The sequence below is a fragment of the Vulpes vulpes genome, chromosome 6 (genome assembly GCF_048418805.1).
Source record: "Vulpes vulpes isolate BD-2025 chromosome 6, VulVul3, whole genome shotgun sequence".
NCBI lineage: Eukaryota > Metazoa > Chordata > Mammalia > Carnivora > Canidae > Vulpes > Vulpes vulpes.
In genome coordinates, this window is record NC_132785.1 from 104461237 (window position 1) to 104484621 (window position 23385).

At 40.4% G+C, this 23385-nt stretch overlaps 1 long non-coding RNA gene across 1 annotated transcript in view; it reads right to left on the reverse strand.

Moving 5' to 3' along the window:
- LOC112927221 (uncharacterized) overlaps nucleotides 1–15620 on the reverse strand; it is a 28177-nt gene extending 12557 nt beyond the window's left edge. The window contains exon 1 of the long non-coding RNA XR_012002219.1: nucleotides 15478–15620. This is a non-coding gene — a long non-coding RNA (uncharacterized lncRNA). The remainder of the gene's footprint in view (nucleotides 1–15477) is intronic.
- Nucleotides 15621–23385: the final 7765 nt, after the last annotated feature.

A 23385-nucleotide genomic window follows, 5' to 3' on the forward strand; every position in this document is an offset into this window, starting at 1 on the left:
CTGTTTCTTTGAGGCCATTTCACTGCTCTATCAGGCTAGCAGCTTACAGATGATGTGGGATGTAGCAGGACCGGTGAATCACACAGGCATGTACCCACTGCAGAACCTCTTTTTTCATAAATTGGGTCCTTTCATCAGAAATGACAGTATGTGGGATATCCCAAGTCAGTAAATCGTATACTCTGTGAGTCCTTGAGTAGAAGTGCTAACCAAGTCACTATAGGCAGGAAAAGTAAATGTACACTTAGAAAACATGCCAAATGAATTGCTGCCCCTTCCAGGGCAGAAGGGTCTTGTGTAATCAAGTGCCACTAAGTGACTGTTGGTCTCCTCAAAGATTTACTCCTCAAAGGGCTCAGCATTAGTGTCTGTAGCTAACTTGGAGGGTGGAAGCAGTAGCAAGGTCAGCTTTGATGAGGGACACATGCTTTTGTGCCCATACAAAGCCTTCATCTGTGCCACCATGGCCACTACACTCATGAATGCATTCCCTCAGTACTGTGGTGGCCAATGAGTGTGACCAGTTGATAACTGCACTATAATCTGGGTAGACAGCAACTATTCAGTGATTTGTTTGCAATGGTCTCCTGCCCCTTTACCATCCTACCTTCCATGAAAGCATCAGAGCAGCTTTGTATGCAGGGAATTATCAGTCAGGACCTAGACACCAAGTGGTCTAGGTTTAGATGCCAGTCAGATTATTGTCATGGAACATCAGCTGCTTTTATAGTTGTTTTGTTTTTTTAAGCAGCCGCACTGAGATATAATTTACATGCCATAAAATTCACCCATTTTAAGTGTATAATTAAATTAATTTTCTTATATTTATAGTTGTACAACCATCATCATAACCTAATTTTAGAACATTTCCATTACCCTAAAAAACCCTCATGTCCATTTACAGGCATTCTCCATTCTCATTCCCAGCAGTAGGTAGCCACTAATTTGCTTCTACCTCTTTAGATTTGCTTTTTTTGGATATTTAACATAAATGGATTCACGCACTATGCATTCTTTTGTGACTGGCTTTTTTCACCCGAGTATAATGATTTTGTAGCTTATCCATCTTGTGGCATGTGTCAACACTTCATCCCTTTTTATTGCCAAGTAATATTCCATTGTATGACTATACCATATTGTGTTTACCCGATTACTAGTTGGTGGACATTTAAGTTGCTTCCACTTTTTGGCTACTGTGAGAAATACTGCCATGAATATTCATGTTCAAGTCTTTGTATGGTCATATGTTTTCATTTTTACTGAAGATCTTAATGAAACTGGACTCAGGCACCTCAAGGAAAGAAAGCCTCCAGTCGTATGTGAAGTTAGGCTTAGGCTTATCCCCTGCTACTGAGCTGAAGAAGCAGTAACCCCAGTCCCAGCTACTTCATTATTGGGCAACCAAGGAGCACTCCCAGGATAACCATCAGTCACCATAGGGCATCTACAGTCTACATACCTACTTAATGATGAAATCTTTTACAATCAGGAACAAGACATTTCTACACAACATTGTATGGGACATTCTAGCCAGTGAAAGGTAAGAAAAAGATTTAAAAGTTACAAGGACTGGAAAGGAAGAATCAGAACTGTTACTATTCAGAGTTGCAGAGAAAAAAAAAACAAAATAACTTGTAGATAAATTACTGGAATGGCAATGTTGTATGGTTACTGTATTTGGAATCAAAACCAAGACATACAAGTCAAGCTCTTTTATACACACCATCAAAACACAGCTTTTAAAATACAAAACCGGGCAGCCCCGGTGGTGCAGCGGTTTGGTGCCGCCTGCAGCCCAGGGCGTGATCCTGGAGGCCCTGAATCGAGTCCCACGTCAGGCTCTCAGTATGATGCCTGCTTCTCCCTCTGCCTGTGTCTCTGCCTCTCTCTCTCTCCCCCTGTCTATATGAATAAATAAATAAAATCTTTAAAAAAATAAAATATAAAATATAAAACCTAATTTAGAAAAAAGATTTACATTTACAATAATACATAAAAATGAGGTGGCTACGAATAAACCTAACCAAAAATGTGTAAGACCTTCATGAGGAAAATCATAATACATTCTTGAAGGACACTGAAGAAGACTTCTATAAATGGGGAGTTATGTTTATAAATACATAGACTCAACACTACAAAGATTTTTATTTATAGATTCAATTCAATCCCAGTCAAAAACTTAAAAGAAGTTTTGGGTCTTGTTTGTTTTGTTTTCTTGGCTGGTGGCTCAATAAGCTGTTCCTAAAACTTCTATGGAAGAACAAAGGCCAAAGAATAGTGAGGACACTCCTAAAGAAAAAGAATAAGGTAGGAATCTTGTTTTATTAGATACCAAGGCTTATAACTAAACTATCTTCATAAGCCTGATTGTACCTGTATGGAAATAAACAAAAACAGACTGATAGATCAGAACCAAGAACTCAGACTATATATATATATATATATATATATATATATATATATATATATACTCGATTTGTGATGGAATAGATAATATGGATCAGTAGGTTAAGAGCCTTTCAGTAAATGGTGCTAGAAAAATTGTTTATCCAAATAGATATGAAAGTGGAAATCAACTTGTCATTATTAAATAGAGTTAAAACTGTGGATATTGCATGATGCAGAAATTCCACTCCTAGGCATACATACTGGAGAAATTCTTGCACAGTTTCACCAGATCTTATGTACAAGAATGTTTAATGTGCAATATTATACATGAGATCAAAAGATGGATAATCCATAAATTACTTGTACTATGTTCACACTACAGACATACAATACAGTAGAGAAAATGTATGCCTGCAGCTCTATGAATCCAAACTTCCAAATAAAATATCAACAAGAAAAAGTACCCACATAGTTCATACAACATGATGTCATCTATATTGAGTTAATAAACACGTAATACCAAACAATATGTAACTTAACAATATGTACACCTGTAGCTTAAATGTAAAAAATAAAATAAGGGGAATGATAAACAATCAAATACCCAAAATGCCTTGATAAGCCGGGATAGGGAACTGGTTTGTGTAGGGTGAGGCACAGAATCAGGGAAAAGCACTTCAAATACAGTGGTAGTAATGTTCCGTTTCTTAGGTTGGGTGATAGGTCCAGAGCTTTTTATTTTTTTTTATTTTTTTAAACATTTTATTTATTTATTCACAAGAGATGCAGAAAGAGATAGAGAGAGAGAGAAGCAGAGACACAGGCAGAGGGAGAAGCAGGCTCCATGCAGGAAGCCTAAAGTAGGACTTGATTCCGGGACTCCAGGATCATGTCCTAAGCCAAAGGCAGATGCTTAACCGCTGAGCCACCCAGGCATCCCATGGTCCAGAGCTTTTTAAAATTGCTTTTATACTTTAAACATATAAACATTCCTTTGTATGCATTAAATATTTTGTAAAATTGTTGCACATACATTATAGAGTCCGGATGGACTCCTATTCAAATCTGACTTAAATGTGCACACACAAAACAGGAAGGTGTGAAAAGACTTATTAGTTATATAATAAGGTTTTCTGGGGAGAACAGGGTGGCTCCCAAACAGGTCCAAAAATGACTTGAGAGAGCAGGAAAAGATTGGTTTGAGGTTTTCAGAGTGACTAAGGAGGGTGACTAGAGCAAGGGTTCCCATGCATAGGTTTGAAGTTCCACAGGTACAAAGAAAAGATCTCTTGGACTTTCTTATCAGTTTTCCCATATGTGGGACAATGGCCAAGAGGGAGAGATGAGGCTTAAAAGATGTCAATTAAACATCAAAAAATATAGTCATACTCTTTACTACAAAAATATTTTAAACAAAACTGTATAGGAAACAAAAGTGGTATTTGCCATGCTGGAAGTAATATGTCTGCAGAGAAAAGAATGTTACTTCTACTTTTTTTTTTTTTTTATAATAGTCACATAGAGAGAGAGAGAGAGAGGCAGAGACACAGGCAGAGGGAGAAGCAGGCTCCATGCACCGGAAGCCTGATGTGGGATTCGATCCCGGGTCTCCAGGATCGTGCCCCGGGCCAAAGGCAGGCGCCAAACCGCTGCGCCACCCAGGGATCCCACTTCTACTTTTTAGATACCACTTCTCCCATTCTTCTCCCAAGAGTACCCTATTAGAGGAAGACCTATGGTAAACTGTTAAACTTAGTAGAAAATTTAAATTCTTTACTATTTCACAGAAGAAACTCAATATCAAGAGGAATTATTACAGTGACATAAAGTTAGATATCAAGTCCTGTGGAGTGAAAAGAATGGGAATTGCTCATGATGCTTAAAAGTTCCTGGGATTATGCAGTAGTGTATCAGCTGGGTCTCTATGGTACCTGAGCTGAGCCCAAAAGGAATCATTTACTTTACCACCATGGTAGTGAAGAAATTTTGCAACCTTATACCCACTAACTGCAAATGAGTACCAGGCTTGAAGCTTTCTCCACACGGAAGTATTTCGTTCCTACTGAAAAGATATAGACAATGAATTATAAAGTGTACATCAATTTTTGAGACACCTACTGGGTACTGCTGCAGACATAAAGATGAAAAAGATTTAATCTGTGCTCTTTAGGGGCTCACAGTTTCTTGTATTACTTTCAAAGCCTAAGGTGTGAAAGTGTGAATTTACAGAAAACCTACAGCCAGACCGACGGCTCAAATGATAAAAGAATTCATAGAATTGCTTTCAACATACTTCAATATTAAAGAATACATGAGAACCATTAGAAACTGTATCTACTGCATGATAAATGCTCACAGAAGAAGGAAATACCTATCCTTAATAAAATTCCTAATCAGTAGGTCAAAGGTGAATGATAAAACCCTGAGACCACAGTCAGTAGAGCTAAAGGTGAAAAAACAGCTCAATTTCTCTGCATTCATAAAGATGAAAAGTGTGAGATGAACAGAGAATGAGAGGAGAGTAAATTTAAACTGGAAATGTTTGAGAAACTTTTAGGAACAGAACTATATACCCTGAAATTGAAAGTTGTTGGCACAAATGAAATGCAAATTCCTCCATTACCCTAATCTTTAGTAAAGCCTTCTACACACACACACACACACACACACACACGCACACCTCTTAAGTAGCATGTTTTGGGGCTGGAAGAAAAGAAGAGAGCCTGAGCTCAACATTGGGTTTGATCCATAGTATCAGGTGAGTATAATTATAATATTGTAAAAATACTTCATATGGACCAAATGGTGTTCTAAGCTCTCTAAATACTAATATATTTAAGTGTTTTACAGTAATTAATTAATAATACTCAGCACAAACCTAGAAGGTAAGCAGTAATATTTTTACCATTTTCTTTTTTTCCCTTTTTTGCATTTTTTTTACCATTTTCTAAGTGGGTATCAAAAGCACGGAGAAGTTAAGTAATCTGTCCATAGTCTCAGCAGCAGCTAAGAGCCAACTTGGCTCCAGCAGCAGCAATATGGAGAGCTGGTGCCTAAGTCATAACCAGAGTTGGAGGAAAAGCCAGCTCCACCACAACAGGAATGTGAGGAGAGCTGGCCGACTGAGGACCACAAATATGCAGAGAAGAGGTAAGAGGTGACAGATTCAAGATGACCACAGAACAGAAGTGCAAAGCAAAGGCTCCATGTGCCCAGAGTCTAAACTGAGTCCTGCAGAACAGAGGGCACGTTCTGTACATGGGTACCATGGCCCTGCCTTGTTTGGAACACCTATGAGACATGAATGAGGAAAGCCGGGCAGCCCGGGGTGGCTCAGCGGTTTAGCGCTGCCTTTGGCCCAGGGCCTGATCCTGGAGACTTGGGATCAAGTCCCATGTCGGGCTTCCTACATGGAGCCTGCTTCTCCCTCTACCTATGCCTCTGCCTCCTTTCTGTGTGTCTCTCAAGAATATATAAATAAAATCTTTTTTAAAAAATGAATGAGGAAAGCCAAAGGTCCTACCATTTGCCAGATGGGGCTGTTGAAGACCAAGGAGCAAACTGTATAAATGATCTTACCCAGAACCCCTAGCTGGGGTGTCCTCAGGTACATTTTATATTCTCAATGCATAAATATATAAATATATGTGTGTACATTTAATGTAATTTCTTTTCATGTAAGATATATGCTTTAACTCCCTTCTTAGGTGTTACTTTCCTTTTCTATAAAGATTAGATTCCTCTCAGATTCCTTTCAGTTCCATTCTTTTGTCTCTCTAAGTAAGTGATTTGGGCACTATTCTTCTAAAACAGCCCTCATTTATGGGGTACCTGCATGACTCAGTTAAGTGTCTGACTCTTGGTTTCAGCTCGGGTCATGATCTCAGGGTCATGAGATCAAGCCCCACATTGAGCCCCACACTCAGCATAGAGTCTGCTTGTCCCTCTCCCTTTGCTTTTCCCCCAGCTCAAGCACATGCTCTCTCTCTCTCTCTCTCTCTCTCTCTCTCAAATAAATCAATAAAATCTTAAAATAAAATGGACCTCATGTCTGCTTGTTCATTTCCAACCTGGTGGCCACCACCCAGGTCCATATCTTTATTCCCTTATTCCTGGACTATCTGCTCACTGGTCTATCAACTTCACCCTCTCCAAGTTACTACTGCCCCTTCCACCCTGCACATTCACTGAATTTTCTGATTCTGAAATCTTCAAGGGTTTCCATTGCCAACATGAAAAACATTCTCCACAATATGACCTTAACCAATTTAGTCTTCTCTCTCTAGTGACCACTCCATTCTCTAACTCCCTAAACTGCAAAAATACTTCTCAGAAGTTTTCCACATTACCTGTTTTCACTTCCTTACTTTCCATTCCCTCTTAGATCCACTCCAACTCCGCTTTATCCCCACTTTTCCTCTGAAATGACTTTCATAAACCCTGATGACCTTCATGTGGCCAATCTCAATAATCAGTCCTCTAGTCTCTTCTCACATAAATTCTCAAGCATTTGATGCAGGCGGACAGTCTCTTCTTGAAAAATTTTCTTCCCTTGACCTCCATGTATGGTGCCATTCTGGGTTTTGCTTTTACTCTGATTTTTCTACCTGGCTTCCTTTGAAGCATATACTCATTTGTTGTCTATCCTCTTCATACTGACACCTTCTTAATAATAGATATTGATTTTGCCTTATATATCAACATAATCAGCTACTTACTAGTACAACCATGTGAATAGCAAGATCTCAGAAAGTTTCCTGAAACGCAAGACTGTTCTGGATACTACACAAGATAGTAGCTTAGTTAGAGCTATTATCTTTCCTGACTACCTGCTCAATTGTCCTAAAAGCAACAGTCCCACTTTTCAAGATTAAATCCCAACAGAATTGACCACTTCCTCCTCTGTGCTCACTATGCCATACCCTTACACCTCTCAAAGCCCACAAACCCTCCATTTCCCTCACTGGCTTATAGATCTGCCTTTATCTACAAGATTGAGGGTTTGAGAGTTCCCTAAGGCCACAGAATGTGTCTGGGTTTGTGTGTGTGTGTGTGTGTGTGTGTGTGTGTGTGTGTGTTTCTGATAACTTGTTCAGTGTCTACCACTTAGTAGCCATCCAAATAGTAAATGAAAATATTTGAATCAAGGTTTAAATGAATCTGGCCAGGAGAAGGAGTAATAAAAGTTGATGATGCTTATTGCTACAGAAGTCCATGGAACAGGAGAGCTAGCTGATCACCCCATAACCCTGGCTGGCTACAGTGAACATAATCATGTGCTTTGCGTCTCTGGTTGTTGCAAGTACCCTGGGGTGGGGAAACATGCTCCTCTGAGGCCTCACACATCTCACCTCACTAGGCTGAAGAAAAAGCACTGAGGCAAAAAGCTTCAGTTGACTCTCAGATTCACCATTAACTATGTGGACATTTTAGAGTTACAAAAGCCCGTCTGTTAAATGTAAACGATTATCTGGGTTCAAAATACTGTAAAGCTAAAATGAAGACTCAGCTGACTGTGCACTCTTACTCAACATTTGTATTTCAAGATCCTAGCAAAGTGCCTAGGATATAAATGGTGCCCAGTAATATTTGTTAAATGAATAAAAAGAGATCAACCCATTCTGTCTTCTATTTCCCCCATCCTGACGACCAGCACAACTCAGAGATCTTGGGACCTCACTCACTGAGGTTTCTCCCTCTTCCTCATTGCCCCTTCTAATCTGTCATCCTATCTGGTTAGTTTCCTTTTCAAATCTTACTTCTCTCTCTCCCTCTGTTCTGATCTGGCTCCACCTGCTTCAGAATCCTCTCTTTCTCACATATTCTTCCTCCTACTGATAATGTACTTTTTGGCTGATTTTAGTTTTTTACTGCTATGAACTATGCTTTATGTGGCTATGAACAATCTTATGCATGTATCTTGATGTACAGGCACACATTTGTTTCCAAATTAATTGTGCCAATTTATACCCCACCAGCAGCGTGTGAGATTTCTAGTTATTTCACATCCTTGCCAACTCCTACTATTTTCTTTTTTAAAAAATATTTTAGCCATTCTGCTAGATGTGCAGTGGTATCTCATTGTGGGTTTAATTTGCATTTCTTTCTCTGATTAATGAGGCTAGGCCCTTTTCACATTTGTATCGGGAATTTGGATATCCTCCTTTGTGAAGGCTTTGCCCTTTTTACCTTTGATTCATAAGAAGTTCATTTTATATTCTGGACACAAGCCCTTTATTGACTTTGTGTGTGGCAATTATCTTCTCCCAGTTTAAAGCCTGTCTTTTCTCTTTCTTAATGTTATCTTTTGATGAACCTAAGTTCTTCATTTTAATATTGTCTGATTTATCAGTATTTTCCTTTATAGCATATTATTTTATATCCCATTTAATAATTATTTTTCTGCTCTGAATTAATATATTATCTAATATTACCTAAAATTTTAAGAATCTCTTACATGGAGATGTATATAGCTAATGGAATACTGATTTTACGTGATATGGGTTAGGAATCAAGATGCTATTTTTTTTTTTTGGCATGTGCATATTTCTCTGTCCAAGCACTATATATCTAAATCTTCCTTTACCTTGTGCTCTGTGGGTTTTTTTCATAAATCAGGTATTGTTATTTACAGGTCTTTTTTTTTTTCCATCTCTCTTTTTACTTTGTCTATTCATCTATCCTTGCAGACACACCTTAACTATCTTGGGCAAATGTTGGCCCTTTGAATTTCCAACATAGACTTTAGAATCATCTTCTCAAACTTCACAAAATAGTTGTTGGAACTGTAACTGGAGTGAATTAAATTTATAGATCATGCTGGATTGAGATAACATCAGCATGATTTTGAATCTGATAATCCATGAAATGGTATATCATTACGTTTATTTTAGGTCACTTTTAACCTCAATAATATTCCTATTTTTCTGTGAAGAATTTTTGAATACTTTTTGTTTGATGCAAAATATTAGGTTGCAATATGCAAAATATTATAAATGGTACTGTTTCAAAAACTTTCAATTTTTCACCCTGCTTTACAGAAATACAATTCATTTTTGTCTATTGATCTTGAATCACAAACTTGTTGAAGTCATTAATTCTAAAAACTCATGTGGACCTTTTTGGGTTTTTTACACAATCACATTCAAATAGTGACATTTTAAATTTTCTTTCCAATATTTCACCAATTACTTTCATCTTCTTGCCCCCACAAGTTTCCAGTACATTGTTGAATATAAGTGGTAATAGTAAGGATAGGGTAGGAATCCTTGATCTAGTCTCAAAGGGAATTACGTCATTTCACCATTAAGCCTGACATGTTAAAGCCTTTTTATAGATAAACTTGCATCAGAATAACAAATTTCCCTTCCATTTTTAGTACTATCAGTATAAGAGACAACCTAAAGATATTCCCTCTCACTGTTTTTATAGTTTTTTACTTATCATTGGTTTTCAGCAAATTTTTATGATATGCATTTGTTATTAATATTTCTATTACTATTCTACATATAGCTTATAACAATTCTTTTTTTTTTTTTAGTTTATAACAATTCCTGAATTTGCAGGTTCATCTCTTTCATGAGATTTGACAAATTTTCAACCATTCGTATGTTCAAACATTTCTTCTGCCCCATTCATTTCATACTTGCTTCTAGAACTTTGATTATATGTATGTTAGACCTTCCCATGGCATCTTCTTCGTATTTATCTTCTCATCACATTTTTCATCATTTTGTATCTCTGTGTTTTATTCTGGATGTTTTTTCTCAGAACTTGCTTTCAGTTTGATAATTCTCTATTCAATTGTGCTTTGTTTCTTCTTATTTTACTGAGTTTTAAATATTTATTATATTTCTCATATTAAAATATTTTTTGGTTCTTTTTCAAATTCATTATGTCTTCCATAGTTTCTAGTTCTTTGCCAAAATTAAAAATCTTGTCTTTCATCATGGTAAATCTATTAAGCACAGTTTTCTAAGTGTCTGGTAACTCCAATAGCTAGAGTCTTTATGATCTTAATATTTATTGTTTCTGCTGGTTCTTATTTATGTTATCTTGTCCCTTTGTGTGCCTAGCTATTTCTTTTAAAATTTTTGGTTTGTTTGTTTGTTTTGTTTTTCTGCCAGTGCCTAGAGGCAACAGCAATCCAAAATACCTTGATCCAAATTCAGGGACTGAGATAAAGGTTTTTTTAAAGAATAGTGTTTCTGAGACATGATCTACATATCACGAAATTAATTTGTTTATTGTGTACAGTTCAAAAGTTTTTGATATATTCATAGAGCTCTGTAACCTTTACCACAATCCAAACTTAGAACATTCTCATTATTACAAAAAGAAACCTCCTATCAATTAGTACTCACTGTCCATTCCCTGCCCAACCCTACACAACTACTTATCTACTTTTAGTCTCCAAAGCTTTGCATTTTCCAGACATTTCATACAAAAAGAATCATATTGGGGCACCTGGATGGCTCAGTCAGTTAAGCATCTCTTTGTCTTGGGTTGTGATTCCAGGGTCCTGGGATTAAGCCCCACGTAGGGCTCCCTGCTCAGCAAAAGAGTCTGCTTCTCCCTCTGCACCCCTGTCTGCACATTCTCTCTCTCTTTCCTCCTCTCTTTTTCCAATAAATAAATAAAATATTTTAAAAAAGGAATCATACAATATGTGGCATTTTATGACTGAATTCTTTCATTTAGCATAATGTTCTCAAGGTTCATCCACATTGTAGCATGCACCAGTACTTCATTCCTTTTTATTGAATAATATTCTATTATATGTATATATAATTTTGCTTATCTATTCATCAGCTGATGCACTTTGGATTATTTCCACTTTTGATTATTATAAATACTACTACTATGAATATCTGTATAGAAGTTTCTATGTGGATATGTTTTCTAAAGATTTATTTGAGAAAAAGAATGAGCACAAGTGTGGGGGAGGGGCAGAGGGCGATGCAGACTCCACACTGAGGGCAGAGCTCAATGAAGGGCTCAATCCCAGGACCCTGAGATCATGACCTAAGCTGAAGTCAGATGCTTAACTGACTGAGCCATACAGGCACCCCTAGTGGATATATGTTTTTATTTCTCTAGGGTATATGAATTGCTAGGTCATATGGCAACTCTATGTTTAACATTTTAAGGAACGGCCAACTTATTTTCAAGGTGACTGGATTCTGGGCTAAGGTTTCTTTAAGTGTCAGTCAGTGAAGCTCTCCACCCATTCAATCCAAAGCCATGATAGTTTACTAGGTACCCCTTTTGGTAGGCCCTGGATTCCAACTTTTTCATTCTTATATCTGCAACAACATGTCATAAGTATTGCATAATCATATAGCATCTCAGCTACCACTTCTAAAATTAGAAACTGACTTAGTCCACTCAGGCTGTTATAACAGAATACCATACTCTGGGTGGCTTATACACACTAGACATTTATTTCTCACAGTTTTGGAGGCTGAAGTCCAAGATCAAGGTGCCAAGAGATTCAGTGTCCGGTAAGAAACCACTTCCTTGTTCATAGTCTTCTGGCTGTAACCTCACGTGGCAGGACGAGTGACAGAGCTCTGTGGAACCTCCTTTATAAGGGCACCGATCCCATTTATGATGCCTCTACCCTCGTGAACTACTCATCTCTCAAAAGCCAAACCAACATATATCACATGAGTATTAGGTTTCAAAATGAGTCTGGGGGGACATACAAATAGCTTATGGCAGAAACACTCCCATGGGAAAAATAACACCAAATTCCATATTTAACTCTCTAGATTTCTTTCTTCTCTCCCTTCTCCACCTGATAATTATTCTCTATCTTGTTTTATCCTTATACATTCAAGTAGGTTTTTATTGTAAATTTTACTTAGATTTTCTGGTCTTCTCAGAATTTGATCAGAATTACCTGTCTACTGCTATTGATAGCAGGTAGACAAAATGAGAAATGTCATTCATCTGCTGAAGCCTTCTATTAACCTAACCACATTATAGCAAACTGAGGTTAACCAGAATGAGGCACCTTTCTCTCCTTGGCCCTAGGCCCACATTATAGACCACCACACTAATTCCAAAGTCCTTGTGTTAAATTCAAAATTGCACCTGACTACTATCAATATAATTTTAAGCATGTGACAGGAATGTTCCTCCAATGGTGAAGAGCACATGGGTGTGGTTATTCATTGAAATTCTGGATATAAGTCACAATAAAAAAAGGATTGGTAATCTGCTAATGGGCTCTAGGGAGACCACAGTAAATTCGGATTATATGTATCACATCCAAATTACAGGGAGAAAGAAGATACTTTGTTTTTTATTTTGTGATTAGTGATGAGGGCTGAGAAGCCACAATACTTTCCTCTTTATAAAGGTTGACTTACTAAAGGTAAAGAGCTAGGTAGACCTCCTAATCCAAGCATTTAAAGTGGCAACTGTCATTTTGCCTGCACAGTGATTACCTGGTCTAAAGGTATATTTTTGTGTATAGTAGCCATGTACAGTACTACAAAAGTAACAGGGAGGAAAGAAGGAAGTGACACTGATATACATTGATTGCCACAATTTAACAGAAAAAAAAAGTTTAGACTGATTTACTAATATTGTTGTTCTTTGGAGGAAAAAACTACCTCTGTGTGTATATACAAGTACACGCACAAATATATACACATGTGTTACATATATCTGACAGATAATATTTTCTCAAGGTATCTTCCACCCCACGTTCTCTTATGCCAGGTGACCTTGCCATTCCGCAATCAAGAGATGAGTCTAAGTCTTCTCCCCTTGAATCTGGGCTCAGCTGGCCTTAGTGGTTTGCATGCAACTAACAGAATGCAACAATAATGAACTTGAGTTATTTCCAAGTCTAGATAGATAGATAAGAGGAAAGAAGTAATAGTGGTAGTAGAAGTTTCTACCTGATTCACTTGGAACTCAGTCTCCAGATATTCTCTTTCAGAACACTCCCTTAGGAGAGTGTTCTATGCTATGAGAACCATGGAGAGCCCACATGGACGGGCCATGAGTACATCCTATGACAGCCATTCCAGGCTAGAAGCTAAAATGTGCATGAAGAAGCCTCAGGATAATCCTAATTCCTGGGCACTCACACTTCCTGTCCAATGAGTAGGAAATATGAGAATCTGAGTAGGAGCATAAGACGCAATTGAAGACTAAAGCAATGTAGTGGAAAAAATTATTAGGTGATAGAATAGGGATGTTTAAGAGACAGACTAAATAAGACCTTGGTGAATTTTGGTAGTGGGGGCTAAGGAAGATTGAATATATACATATACATATATATGAATATTATATATTATGTTGTAGAGTGAAGAACAAAGCTTGAAAAAGAAGTCAAGTGTGGTTCTGGACATGTAGAATTAGAAGTATGTAGGAGGGAGTAGTGAAAACTACAGATTAATGGAGAGACAAAAACAAAAACAAAAACAAAACCATGAAGGAAAATGAGAAAGGACTGCAACCTAACAAAAAAGAAGGGGGTGGGGAGAAGAAAGCAAGCACAACGGGTTTACTAAGACAACATGGCTTTCAAAAAGCAGGAAGTTAGCTGGTAACATATACTATAAAACAGAGTGAATAAAGATGAAAAAATATTAGATTTGGAAAGTAGTGGGTCCCTGATGCTGCTAGCAAGAGAAATTAAGGGAACGGATAGAGAAGAAGCTGAAGCATCAAATTCATTGTTGTTGTTTTTTTCAAGAGCATTATCTGAGGAGAAAATTACTTAGTAGATCCCTGTTACTTGAAAACCCTCTTCTGGGGCACCCAGGTGGCTTAGTGGTTGAGCATCTGCCTTCAGGTCATGATCCTGGAGTCCTGGGATCGAATCCTGCATCAGGTTCCCCACAGGGAGCCTGCTTCTCCCTCTGCCTATGTTTCTGCCTCTCTCTGTGTGTCTCTCATGAATAAATAAAATCTTTTTAAAAACCCTGAATATTTTCCCATAAAGACTAGTAATATTTATCAGGAGATATAATCCACCTTGAAGATGTTATAGTAATTACAGGATATATATATATATATATATATATATATATATATATATATATATGCTATTCTTTACATAACATTGCTACAAGGAAAAGAGGATGCATTACTTGAGTTTGTTCCAATAATTTTGCTGTGTTTAAGAGCACTGAATCCAACATTTTCTGTCTGCCTGACTCCATCTGTGCCAACAGGGCAATTAGTATATTTCACAGGCCACCAGAGATAAATTTTATAATCCCTCCCAAACACAGACCACCTTGTGTTTACAATTATGTGGCCTTTGTCCGTGGCCTCATTTAGTAGATTGGGACTTAACTAGGATGGGAAGGCCTACCTCCCAGTCCGTAGCTTCATCCACATCATTGTGTTTATGAACAAGACTGAGGACTGCAAAAGCAAACAACCTGCCCAAGGTCACTCAGCAAAATCAGAGGACTGGTCTGGATTCCAAGGGAGGTCTAAGCGGTTGCAAGGCCTAGCCCTTCCCCAGGAACACCAACGTCAACGTGCACCGCCCTGAGCCGTGGAACAGAAGCCTCTTTCTCAGGGCACTCCGTGTAGAAGGGAACGCACAAGGATGTCATGTGAGAGTCCTGTACTCGCATGACGTAAAAGAGCTGTGAGAACACTAAGAGGGGCAGCCCGGGTGGCGCAGCAGTTTAGCGCCGCCTTCCGCCCAGGGCGTGACCCTGGGGACCCGGGATAGAGTCCCACTTCCGCCCAGGGCGTGACCCTGGAGACCCGGGATAGAGTCCCACTTCCGCCCAGGGCGTGACCCTGGAGACCCGGGATAGAGTCCCACTTCCGCCCAGGGCGTGACCCTGGAGACCCGGGATAGAGTCCCATGTTAGGCTCCCGACACGGAGCCTGCTTCTCCCTCTGCCTGTGTCTCTGCCTCTGTGTGTGTGTGTGTGTGTGTGTGTGTGTGTGTGTGTGTCATGAATAAATAAATGAAATATTTTTTTAAAAACATCTGGCTCTGACCTCTGGCGGGGGTGCCCCCCCCCCCGCGAGGGCTCCCGCCCCCATCAGACTCCCGCACCACGACCCCGCCCCCACGCGGCCTCAGGTCTCCGCTCTCACCTCTCCAGCTCCGTCGCCCACAAGCGCACTGCACCGCGCGTGCAAACCCCCCTGAACCCTGCGACCCGCCTGGCCGCCCCAGCAGGGCCAGCGCAGCCTCGACGCCCTCAGCAGCTCGAGCGCCTGCCTGCCCCGCGGCCGGGTTCGCGGTCCTCCCCTGACACAGGTCCCCCGGGCCAGAGGAGTCGCCGCCAACCGGCGCCTCCGCCCGGAAATCCAGGCGTCCACGCTTTGGTTCCGGCGCCAGGGCCAGCAACTGCGCGTTTAGAGACCTGCGTTGGGTTCGCTGTCACCTTCAAACTGATGTGAAACCGACACCTCCCATGTTCTCGGCTAATGTCTTCCTAGAACACTCCCCTTGCACATAGCCGCTGGTTAAGATCAGCTAAGGAAAAAATACACACTAGGCTCTGTGGCTACTTGTGGGATGGGGAGCTTGCCAGCTTAATAAAAATAAAAAAATTTAAAAAGGGGGGGGGATCCCTGGGTGGCCCAGCGGTTTAGCGCCGCCTTCAGTCCAGGGCGTGATCCTGGAGACCCAGGATCGAGTCCCGCATCGGGCTCCCTGCATGGAGCCTGCTTCTCCCTCCTCCTGTCTCTCTCTCTCTCTCTCTCTCTCTCTCATGAATAAATAAATGTAAAAAATCTTTTTAAAAAACCAAACAAAAAAATTAAGTGCTATGAGTGGTTAGGTCGAATGGTAATCAGTGTAGTATCTTGTTACCATTGGACCTTTAATGGTAGTGCTTTTGCTGCCAGGTGGGCTGTAATCCAGTCATTTATGAATATCTATTTTCTACTCATTCAGTAACCACCACCACCACCCCCAGAGCACATCTTTTTGTGGGTCATTGAAAGGCTAAAAAGAACACAGAGATGAAAAGATTAACAAAACCTGGCAGTTCAACCTGCACACAAATGAACCTGTGCATTTGGTAGTTTAGGGCACAGGGGCCACATGTGCCATTTGCCGGGGTGAGCCAGAGGAAGCCTCACCTATCAAGTAGTACTATTTGAGATGACATAATAGTATAGAGTGAAGGTGACACAGAGTAACATTTCTCATGCTATCCCTGAAACCTCCCCATCCGTGCTTGCCTTTCTTTTGCCACTGAAATGGTCCTGGTTTAATCCCTTATTATCTTCCCACCTATTAGAGTAGCTCCTAAGTAGAAAGTAGTCTCCAAAGGAGAAAGTCCTGACCTCCTGTTCTTAAGGCTGCTCCAATAACATTCATGTCCACAAGACTACAGGGTTAAAAATGGAGTGGAGGAGAGAAAAGAAACTTCACTGTGATTTTCAAGTACATCTTTGACATTGCTGGAAGTTCCCCCAAAAGACATAAAAGACAGTGGGATTCTCTTGCCCTTGCCTATAGTGTTCATTCTGAGTTTCTTAACATGCAATTTCAAGCCTTTTGCACTATAACTTTGAGGTCAAAGGCTGCCTTCCTGCCTCTATACCCTATTCACTCCATGTTCCATCTAGAGGGAGACACCATCCCCTGAGTATTCTCTGAACTTTTACAAGTACAAAATGTACCTCCAGGGAAACCAGGTTCATGAAGCCTCCAGACTCTGCAGGTGGTGCTAAATCAATCTGTCCACAGAACCTGTGATTCATACATATCACAAAGCACTTATCATCATCTATTATCTTTAATGTATAAAGTCAGTGTCTTCACTATACAGTTGACCTTTGAACAACACAGGGGTTAGGGGTGCTGACCTCATGGAGTCAAAAATCTGCATGTAGTTTTTTACACCACCACCCCAAAATTAACTATTAGTAGTCTACTGTTAACTGGAAGAGTTAACCAATAACGTAAAGTCAATTAATACTTATTTTCTATGTTATATGTATTATATGCTGTATTCTTACAATAGAAAAAAATTAAGAAAAGCATAAGAACATAAGAAAATATTTACAGTACTATATTGTAAAAAATCAACATATAAGTGGACCCATACATTTCAAACCCGTGTTGTTCAAGGATCAACATATATAAAGATATAATAAGCATGAAAAGAGGAGAACCTTACTGTTTGAATCTCCAGCATTTATACAAGTCCCTAGTGTATGGCAAATGCTTAATAAATGTTCATTAAATTAATGATTATGTAGATTATTTTAATAAAAGTCTTCTATGCTGGTGCCTTGATCAAGTTGGTGCTGTGAAGGAGTTTTGTGGCATACTTTTTTCAAAGGCAAGTTTCTTCCTTGGTTGGGAAAAAAGCAGCTGGAGGGGGCCAAATAAGGTGAGCTAAGATTTTAAAGCATATGGCTCTGTTCTGCCCACTAGAGGAGCCTGTTGAACATTCTTCATTCAATAAACATTTTTTAGCATGTGTTCACCTAGCACTGTTATAAATATCAAAAACATTGTACCTACTTTCAGGAGCTTGTATCTTCACCCACACTCAAAAATGGAGACATGCAGGCTTTATCACCTTTAGAAAAAAAATAACAGTTCCCATCCAACTCTTTAAACTGAGAGTTAACAGGAAGATTTCTTTAACTGGTAGTCAGGATAACTAAATTTCAGCCCAGAATCTTCTAGTAACCAGCTGTGTGACCTGGAGCAAGCCATCTTTTTTCTCTGGCCTCATCTTCCACTTCTGTAAAGTAAGGATTTTATTCAAAGATGAGTGATCTTTAAGCTCTTTTCTCAATTTCACATTCTCTAACCCTGCCAATTGAATAAATGCAGACCCTGTATCAGTTGTAGGATAGCTGAGGTTATTAGCTGGGGTAAACTGATGAAGAGCCTAGATTTTTTTTCTAGTGAAGAGTAGGGGATACTATTTTCTGGGGCTACATCAGAAACTGTGGCCTGAGCACATGGAAAACATGGAATGTACTGGCACTTGGCTACCTATAGGCCTCTCTTCTTTACATACAGAACTTCAGAGAAAGATCATGGTAAGAGCAATTAACAGAGCGAAGCAAAGGAAAGGGGGGAAAGGGGTGACAACTGGGTGCTTCTTGCCTTCCTCAATGGAAAAGGAAGGAATCAGATAGGGGACAGAAGTCTGCCCATGGAGCCTTCACAGTATTGTAAAGTCCAAAGAACTGCTCAGTAGACACCTTTACCCGGGGTTTTAAAGATGTTTTTCCTGTGTGCTTAAAAAGGATCATACTCCAATATGTTTAGTCTGCTCACCCAGGATTTCTGGGATTTCTGAAAGTTGGATGTTTCCTTATATAGTGTCCAGTGTAGGATTTGGAGATTCTTTTCCTGTTTTCCCAATGCCTGAGGAAAACTTTGATTCTGCCAAAAGAGACTTTCCAGGTCAAGGAAAATGTGATTTGCAAGGACATCAACCTTTCACAGCAAAGGAGTCAATATGCCCCCTGGTGATATAATACAGCCTGGCAACTTATGCTGAGGGCAGGCTTCAGAGCTACCTTCCAGGGCCACAGTCCCAGGTGGTCCCTTATCACTCAGGCTCCTCACCTTGTGGGCATCAGCTGATGGACCTTGGTGTATGCGCATGTGTGTGTGTGTGTGTGTGTGTGTTTGTGTGCGTGTGTATGTTTGTGGAACGGCAGGTTCAATGGACCAGGAGGAAGCTCTGATTATTACTGCTTAAAGGCAGCTGATGCTCAGGAGCCCTAGTTTCTTTTATTTTTTAAATTTTTTTATCGGAGTTCTATTTGCCAACATATAGCATAGCACCCAGTGCTCATCCCGTCAAGTGCCCCCCCTCAGTGCTCGTCACACAGTCACCCCCACCCCCTGCCTGCCTCCCTTTCCACTACCCTTTGTTCGTTTCCCAGAGTTAGGAGTCTCTCATGTTTTGTCACCCTCCCTGATATTTTCACTCATTTTCTCTCCTTTCCCCTTTATTCCCTTTCACTATTTTTTATACTCCCCAAATGAATGAGACCATATAATGTTTGTCCTCCGATTGACTTAACTTCACTCAGCATAATACCTCCAGTTCCATCCACATCGAAGCAAATGGTGGGTATTTGTCGTTTCTAATGGCTGAGTAATATTCCATTGTATACATAAACCACATCTTCTTTATCCATTCATCTTTCGATGGACACCAAGGCTCCTTCCACAGTTTGGCTATTGTGGACATTGCTGCTAGAAACATCGGGGTGCAGGTGTCCCGGCGTTTCATTGCATCTGCATCTTTGGGGTAAATCTCCAGCAGTGCAATTGCTGGGTTGTAGGGCAGATCTATTTTTAACTCTTTGAGGAACCTCCACACAGTTTTCCAGAGTAGCTGCACCAGTTCACATTCCCACCAAGAGTTTAAGAGGGTTCCCTTTTCTCCGCATCCTCTCCAACATTTGTGGTTTCCTGCCTTGTTAATTTTCCCCATTCTCACTGGTGTGAGGTGGTATCTCATTGTGGTTTTGATTTGTATTTCCCTGATGGGAAGTGATGCGGAGCATTTTCTCATGTGCGTGTTGGCCATGTCCATGTCTTCCTCTGTGAGATTTCTGTTCATGTCTTTTGCCCATTTCATGATTGGATTGTTTGTTTCTTTGCTGTTGAGTTTATTTAATAAGTTCTTTATAGATCTTGGATACTAGCCCTTTACCTGAAATGTCATTTGCAAATATCTTCTCCCATTTTGTAGGTTGTCTTTCAGTTTTATTGACTGTTTCTTTGGCTGTGCAGAAGCTTCTTATCTTGATGAAGTTCCAATAATTCATTTTTGTTTTTGTTTCCCTTGCCTTTATGGATGTATCTTGCAAGAAGTTGCTGTGGCCAAGTTCAAAAAGGGTGTTGCCTGTGTTCTCCTCTAGGATTTTGATGGAATCTTGTCTCACATTTAGATCTCTCATCCATTTTGAGTTTATCTTTGTGTCTGGTGTAAGAGAATGGTCTAGTTTCATTCTTCTGCACGTGGCTGTCCAATTTTCCCAGCACCATTTATTGAAGAGACTGTCCTTTTTCCAGTGGATAGTCTTTCCTGCTTTGTCGAATATTAGTTGACCACAGAGTTGAGGGCCCATTTCTGGATTCTCTATTCTGTTCCATTGATCTTTGTGTCTGTTTTTGTGCCAGTGCCACACTGTCTTGATGACCACAGCTTTGTAGTACAACCTGAAATCTGGCATTGTGATGCTCCCAGCTATGGTTTTCTTTTTAATATTCCCCTGGCTATCTGGGGTCTTTTCTGATTCCACACAAATCTTAAGATTATTTGCTCCAGCTCTCTGAAGAAAGTCCATGGTAATTTTTAAATATTTATTTATTTATTTATTTATTTATTTATTTATTTATTTATTCATGAAAGAGAGAGAGAGAGGCAGAGACATAGGCAGAGGGAGAAGCAAGCTCCATGCAGGGAGCCTGATATGGGACTTGATTCCGGGTCTCCAGGATCATGCCCTGGGCTAAAGGCTGCACTAAACCACTGAGCCACCCGGGCTGTCCCAAGTCCACGGTATTTTTTTTTTTATTTTTTAATTTATTTATGATAGTCACAGAGAGAGAGAGAGAGAGGCAGAGACACAGACAGAGGGAGAAGCAGGCTCCATGCACCCGGAGCCTGATGTGGGACTCGATCCCGGGTCTCCAGGATCGCGCCCTGGGCCAAAGGCAAGCGCCGAACCACTGCGCCACCCAGGGATCCCCAAGTCCACGGTATTTTAATAGGGATTGCATTAAACGTGTAAATTGCCCTGGGTAACATTGACATTTTCACGATATTAATTCTGCCAATCCATGAGCATGGAATATTTTTCCATCTCTTTGTGTCTTCCTCAATTTCTTTCAGAAGTGTTCTGTAGTTTTTAGGGTATAGATTCTTTCCCTCTTTGGTTAGGTTTATTTCTAGGTATCTTATGCTTTTGGGTGCAACTGGTAAATGGGAATGACTCCTTAATTTCTCTTTCTTCAGTCTCATTGTTAGTGTATAGAAATGCCACTGATTTCTGGGCATTGATTTTGTATCCTGCCACACTGCTGAATTGCTGATGAGTTCTGGCAATCTTGGGGTGGAGTATTTTGTTTTTTTCTGGATCCCTAGTTTCTTGTGGTTAATCCGCGGTGGCAAGGAAAAGGGAGGTGGGGGAAAAAAAAAAACAGGAGAAAGCTGAGCACAAAGCAGGAAGACAGAGGAAATAGCTGAAGAGAGAAGAGCCTCGCTGGTTGGTAGCTCCTTAAAGCACTAGATGTGGAAGATATTCTCATCTGTGGTTTGTTGTGTGTTCTTGTTGTGGAGTAAAGGGATTATATGGTTCGGCTGGGCTAAAGGCATCTGCCAGTCCTTTTAGAGGCAGCCGTGCACAAAGGGGATGCAGTAGCTGCAGTAGCTGAGAGGATTCACCCAGCGTGGAATCTCCTGGCCCCACAGTATCTAAAGGGAGACTCCAGAGAGAGAACAACTCAGGATTCATGATTCAGGATCCCAGGTACATAGTGCAGTCCTACCTACACCATAGTGCAGTCCTACCTACACCAGAGCTGGACTTCACCAAGCGGGGCGGGGGGGGGGGGGGGGGGGGGGGGGCAATTCAGTCTTGTGTGGTCTTCGCACGCCCTCTGGTGGTAGTAGGCAGTAATTCTAAGGCTTTCTGTTAGAAGGATCACAGACCAGTTATGTCTCTCAGGCCTTTGGTCCTCAATCTCCAAGGGCACCTGAGTGGCTCAGTGGTTCAGCATCTGCCTTTGGTTCAGGGCGTGATCCCGGGGTCCCGGGATTGAGCCCCACATCAGGCTCCCTGCATGGAGCCTGCTTCTCCCTCTGCCTATGTCTCACCCCTCTCTCTCTCTCTCTCAAGATAAATCAATAAAATCTTAAAAAAAGTCTAATCTCCACTTTCACAGTCTAGAGGAAATAATATATCCCACTGCAGAAATCTCTTGTCTACGTTCCCCTATCATGTGTTGAGGCATCCAGCAGGTTAAACATTGTTTAAGTTTCAAAAGGCAGAAAACAAACCAGGGGAAAAAAAATTTTAAGATTTTATTTATTTTGAGAGAGAGAGCATGAGCAGGAGGAGAGGCAGAGGGAGAAGCAGACTCTCTGCTGAATGAGGAGCTTGATGTGGGGCTCGCCCCCGGGCCCCTGGGATCATGACCTGAGCCAAAGGCAGGTACTTAACGGGCTGAGCCACCCCGGTGTCCAGGAAAAAAGACTTTTTAATGAATTATTTGAAGCAATGATTTAGGTCAGAATGTCTATTATCTGTAAGCAAATTATTTTTCACCTATTAGTCAAAGATAGTAACAGCCATTCCTTTATCATCTATCTTCTTTGCCTATTTATTTACTGTGTGCCTCACCTAGGTTAACTGACAGATTCCCAATTCACAACTACCAATTCACAAGTGAGTTAACTGAGACTGAAGTATGTTATGTAATCTGTGTAAGATTACATGGTTTGTAATCTGACAAAATGACAAGATTCCAACTTGGTCTATCAATTTGTGTGTCTTCCCACTGAACTTTGCTGTTTGCAGACAGCAAACATACAGACAGAGCTTTCACACAGGATTAATTGCTATCAATAGACAGCTGTGCAATGTTATTAAAATACTATTTTAGATATGACTTTTTTAAAAAAAGATTTTACTTGAGAGGGGTGGGGAGAGTAGGGAAGAGAGTGAGAGAATCCAAAGCAGACTCAAGCAAAGTGCAGAGCCCAACATGGGGCTGGATCCCATGACCATAAGATCACAACCTAAATCGAAACCAAGAAGCTCAACCAACTAAGCCACCCAGGTGTAAAGTTTAGAACAATGTCATTTGATAAGAATTTTGTTGTCACTAATAATTCTTACCAGGGATCCCTGGGTGGCTCAGCGGTTTAGCGCCTGCCTTCAGCCCAGGGCATGATCCTGGAATCCTGGATCAAGTCCCACATTGGGCTCCCTGCATGGAGCCTGCTTCTCCGTCTGCCTGTGTCTCTGCCTGCCTCTCTCTCTCTGTGTCTCTCA